The 5,581-nt window shown below is 41.3% G+C and overlaps 1 pseudogene; it reads left to right on the forward strand.

The window, feature by feature from the left end:
• LOC102760269 overlaps positions 1–5,581 on the forward strand; it is a 39,900-nt pseudogene that overhangs the window by 33,293 nt on the left and 1,026 nt on the right.

Below are 5,581 nucleotides of genomic sequence, written 5' to 3' on the forward strand. Positions count from 1 at the left end.
AATGGTTATCTTATGTATTAAACACACACACACACACACACACACACTCACACACACACACCCTCATCAGTCTAAAAAGTCTATAGCCATTCTTTGGCAATTTGCTATATAGCGTTTTACAACTGACTCCCAAAAGATTTCTGCCCAGCTCAAACCTAAATTCTTTTTGATGTGCATTAAGCTGTTCTTTCTCTTCTCTTTCCCAGAGCACAGCTATTCTCAAACTATAATATTGCCCTTGTGGTATCTGGTTCCAGTTTCTTCTAGGGGTGGTACTCCCCCAAGAGGGCATTTAAAACTAAGGGGGGTTGTTCTGATTTGTTGCTTTTGTTGCTGCCACAGTATCAGGGACACAATGGGCATTTCCTAGGCTGAAGCCGGAGCTGCTAACACTGCATAGTTCAGTCCCAGCCCACAACATGTTGGTCTGCTCCACACCCCAGTGTCGAGAAATACCTCCTCATGCTTCTCTGATGCTGGGTTGTGGGCACCTTGAGTCTTTTCAGTTCCCTAGAGCAGTTCAGCCTCCTTCCTAGAACTCCTCAGCTTTGTGAGCAAACACCAGACAGGGAGATTCCTGCTCTTGCAGAAAGTGTTCCTGTTGTTTGCCAGGTGAGATTGGGGGTATGGGTCTCAGTTTTTTGTCCTAGGCCTTGAAATTACAGAGATGCTTAGAGGTAACCCCAGGCAAACATAAAAATTAGAAAACCCAACTCAACCCTATGTCCTGTGGCCCTGCCGGTGGAGCTTGTACCTAGTGACAAGATATCAGCACCCTGATTTGTAAAATTGGGAAGTCAATAAAACCAAAGGCTCTTGCTCAGTTAACCTCTTTCCTCTTCCCAATGTCTGGTTCTGAGGAAGCCTTCCCTAACTAGGACTACCTACGTGAAGAAGACCATGCTGATTGGATCCAAGGTGAACATGTGAGGGGAAGGCCCAGCCTATTACCTCTGATTGTATGGCTCGGTTCAAACAAATAATCTGAATCACAGTCAGTTCACTTTTTGGAAATTTGTGCTGAGATTTTTCCAGTTGACCATGGGCCCTAGAACTAAAAAGTTATGGTGATGTAGACAGGGTCAGCATTCTGGATTAGGCTTCAGATGACCAAACAGAGGAAACTTGTTTAGAGTGAAGAAAGGGGAACAGAAATGCAGATAGAAACAGAAAGAGGCAGAGACCAGCTGAGAGGCTGAAGTGTGGCTTTCCTTTCCAGTTCCCAATCTGGGTCCCCGTGAGGACTGATTGTACCTTAGTTGAATTACATGAATGGCTGTCGCTATTTTATTTTTACAGTATGCTGTCCTCCTTTCATTGGAGCCAACTTGAAGAATTTTGTTTGCAACCTCCTGTAGTCTTATTGGAGACACTGCTGCAAAACAGGGAGTGGATTTGTATTCATTTTTCATTACTTCTGAAAAATGTTGTTTGTGTTCCTGAGGATATTTTGGAGTTCCCCCTCCCTTTTTAATTGGAAGAGGGCAGCCTGAGAGGATGTATCAGAGAAAGATTATTTCTGGTGCTTCCTAAGATTTTTCTAGTTTTTATGCTTGCCTGGGGTTACCTCTAAGCATCCATATCTCCCACAATTTAAGATTTCCAGTTGCCTCCCTGAAGCAACATCTCCTGTCATCAGTGTTTTCTTTTCTTTAAAACAATAAAACAAAACAACAGTGTTACTCTCAAGATTGGAAGAGCTGTTTCTAAAAAGGGTCTTGGTTGCAGGTCTCCTTGATGCTATCACAATATAAATGCAGAACAGACACCTACTCGGAGGAGAAAGAAAAATATTCCTGTTACGTGTTTAAACACAGATACACTTCAGATGCTGTTGTTATTATTATTCTACATTGATGGTCTTGCCAGCCAGTATGGGAGGAAGTAGAAACACCTGGCTTACATTACCAGGTCTTGTATTTAGGATTAGTTCACAGGCATTTGGGCAGTGGATGTATGCGTGTTCAGGAAAGCAATATCTGGTCCTTACTGGAGATTTTTAAATTGATGTTTCCAGTCTTTTTCCTGTTGCATTTCCTTGAAATTGGCTTCTCTCTTCGCAGCTGCTGGTGCTGCTGGCCTGGGTTGGTGTGGTCTTCTTTCACCAAAAGGACACACAAAGCCAGATGTGTAAATCTTCTGAGGGACCCAGTGTCTTACAGTGGCCTATTACTTATGTGCCATTTTGTTTAATCATTTAGTAATTAGTAATTTAGACAGGGCAGGATATGAGTATGTGCAGGTGGGGAGTTTCCAGCTCTGATCTTTTTCTCTGCCTTCTTTTCTTTGATGTTTGTGTCTATGTGCAAAACAAGAGAGAAGACTCCTGGATTCTGAGGAGACTTCTGGGGACGAATCATCCACTTTTTGGAATGTTCACTGGTTATGCCAATTGGGGGGATTGTTGAGCCAGTCAATTTAGTGCCAATTAGAAAGCTACAGGGGTTCCTTGCTCTGTATAAAAAGGGCAAGAGTGTTTGGGGGACATAAGTTTTGAACTGGGTGTTATGAAAGACTGTTAAAATATTCCATTAGTCTATGGTTGAATCTACTAAGGTCATGATTGAGGAATTCTGAGTGTGGCATCATTGACAAACCTGTAGGTCCCTGGCATCTTTCCAGTGCTAATGGATAATACTGCACTGAGGACGGTAAAGCCATTTGCCTTGCACTGCCTGATCCCCAGCTGGATCAGTGCAGAAACTTTGTTTCATCAGATGATCATCTTCAGAGGGACTAATCCAATCTAATCTAACTCCTGGCAGGGTGATTTATGTCACAGAATGCCCAGGTGTTATTTTGTGATGGGACTGTATGACAACTACCCAGAGGTTCCTTGCCCCTGCCTCTCTCCTCCGGGTGAAACACCAGTGTCCACTGCCCTCCCTCATTCCCCGCCCTGGATTGTACAACTCCATATGTAGTCTCTGCACCAAGCTGGATGCAGAGTTTAGAACTTCCTTTGGTAGCCTGAAAATAGCAGCAATATTCAGGAGAGATGGAGGAGAAGACTTAAACCATATACTCAACAGCAAATAACTTAAAATTCCTATTAAATAGACTGTTCTCTCCAAAGTCTAATCTATCTAGTGCCCAACATCTTTGGCTGCCCTCTTCACTCCCCATCCCACTCCCATCCCTGATTCTCTGTAATTTTCAAAGTCTTCACATTTTTATCATGTTAAGTAATTCAAATATGATCAAACTCATTGTCAAGTTTACAGACCTGGATATGTTGAAATGTTCACAAAATAAAGGATCCTAAGGTTTCAGGACCCACACTCAAAAGGCAGATCAGCATTAGCGCTTATTGCTTGGGATCTCATTCCTCAACCCATGTGCTTAGTCTATGGATTTCTTTCCGGTAAATGTAGGACTTTTTCCAAGAGGAAGTCTTATTCCAACTTCTAAAGGTGGAAAATGTCCTCTATCCCATTATACTAGAAGCTGAAAGCAAAACTAGTCATTAGAATGTTGATCAGTATTCAGGAATCAGAGTGGAAATAGTTGAATGGCTCTCTGAGATTTCACTCTAAATGAAGGGCAGGCCTGGCACTTTCCCTGCTGTGCTGGAGTGTGTCATTCTAATGACACTGTGACTGTGGCCAGATTCATGGGTGGGTGAACGCTAACCATCTCTTCCTTCCCAGCTCTCCTTCTGGGCTCCATTTACACTTTCCCCTTCTACTTAATCTGTCATTACAACATGTTTGTTACTTCAATACTTTCCCAATAGAGTCCTCTTCTAAATTTTGTGGATTGCATTGTGCATCAGTTGGTTGCTTTCTGATGGTAAAGAGAGAGGCACCGTTACCTCACCAGTTAGCGTTGCCATGTCTCTCTTGTAGGGCACATTCCTTCGGGAAGCATTGTTGGCAATCACCAGTCTGCTCATAGACTCATTAAAGTTATCAGAACGGGGAGACACCTTGGCAGCATCGGTCCTCCTTGCACTGAGGATGAAACTGAGGCTCAGAAGAATAAAACTATTGTTCAAGTTCACATAGTTGGTGTTGGAGCTAGGACTAAATTTTGGGTCTTTTGATGTCTAGTTGATGTGTTTCTAACCCACCTGGCCATCTTCTTATCAGCTTAACTTGTGGTTGTTCTTGTCTTCAGTGTCTCTGTAATTAGAGCTGAAGTTCCTTGATAACAGGAACTGTGTCTTCTCTAGGATATGGTTAGGTTCTTCCTGGGCACCCAGTATTGTTGTTTATCCATTTCAACAGACATTTTAGAGTATTCATTATATTTGGATGTAATATTTTGCATATACATGTAAACAATGTGTATGCATATACTAGTAGCATAATATATATTATTAGTATAGTCTACATAGTATATGATATATGCATATATAAGTATATTATATATATATAATGTAGAAGAAGAAAAAGACATACTTTCTTAAGAAGGCCACCATCTTTGAGAGCTGCTACAATAGAAATGGAGAACAAGCATATATAAATACTAGGGAAGGAGACAGACATTTCATCTAGGGGCTCTGACAGCTTTATGGAGAAGATAGGATTGGGGATCGGCCTGCAGAAGAAGAATTTTATCAGAGCAGTAGAAAGAAAGGCTTGCTAGTAGCAGCTGGAGCCAACAGAGGCAGGAGAGCACAAGGGTATAAGAATGGCCTGTAGATCACTGTGGCTGATGCGTGTGAGCTGCCAATGGAAGGTTTAAGGTAGAAAAGGAGGACACTGTAGAGCACTTTGAGCATGAGACGTGGAACATGCAAGGACAGTGCAGTAATGCATTTCTCTACCATCTGCCTGAGACAGGACCTGGCTGAGAACAGACATGCTGTAAACATGTGTGTTTGTGGAATAGATGAATAATTATGCTGTGGTTCCACTGATGACAGAAATTATGGTATCAGAGGCAGTATATTGATGAAGAGCATAGATTTTGGTTTAATTCCTAGCTTTGCCAATTACAAGCTATGCAACCTGGGAAGTTTTTTTTAACCTCTCTGGACCTTATTTTTTTTCTTTTTTAAAAATTAAATTTATCTTTATTTTTATAAGTATTACACATGTTTTCTCCCCCGACGTTTTCCCCCCATTGACCCCCTCGACCCCACACCTGCCCCTTCCAGGCCTTCACCATGCTATTGCCTGTGTCCATGGGCTATGGACCTCAGTTTTCTTGCCTCTGAAATGGAGATGACAATAGTATCTACCTCATATGTTTGTTATGGTGATTAAATTAAGTAAGTTAGTAAATACAAAGCACTAACCATTTACAATAGTTTCATAGTCAGCACTATGTTACTTAATCATTTGTATTATTATAATTATTACTGGCTTTGTATGCTGTCAAAATAGGGAAAAACCTGTCTTCTCAAAAATGTCTTTTACTACATGTCCTATGTCTGAAATTCGTCCATTAGGCTTTCTTTAAAAATTCAAAGGTCTTAACTAAAATACATATGCAATTAGAAAGCCAGCTGTAGGTATATTAGTCATTAACACATTTGCAAAAATTCAGTTAGCTAATAGAGTCCAGAGGAAATGAGCCAAGTCAAGAGAATTAATAATAGTACAGCTAAATAAGCCACTTATCTAGAGGGAAA

Source organism: Myotis davidii, unplaced genomic scaffold (genome assembly GCF_000327345.1).
Source record: "Myotis davidii unplaced genomic scaffold, ASM32734v1 scaffold62, whole genome shotgun sequence".
Lineage (NCBI taxonomy): Eukaryota > Metazoa > Chordata > Mammalia > Chiroptera > Vespertilionidae > Myotis > Myotis davidii.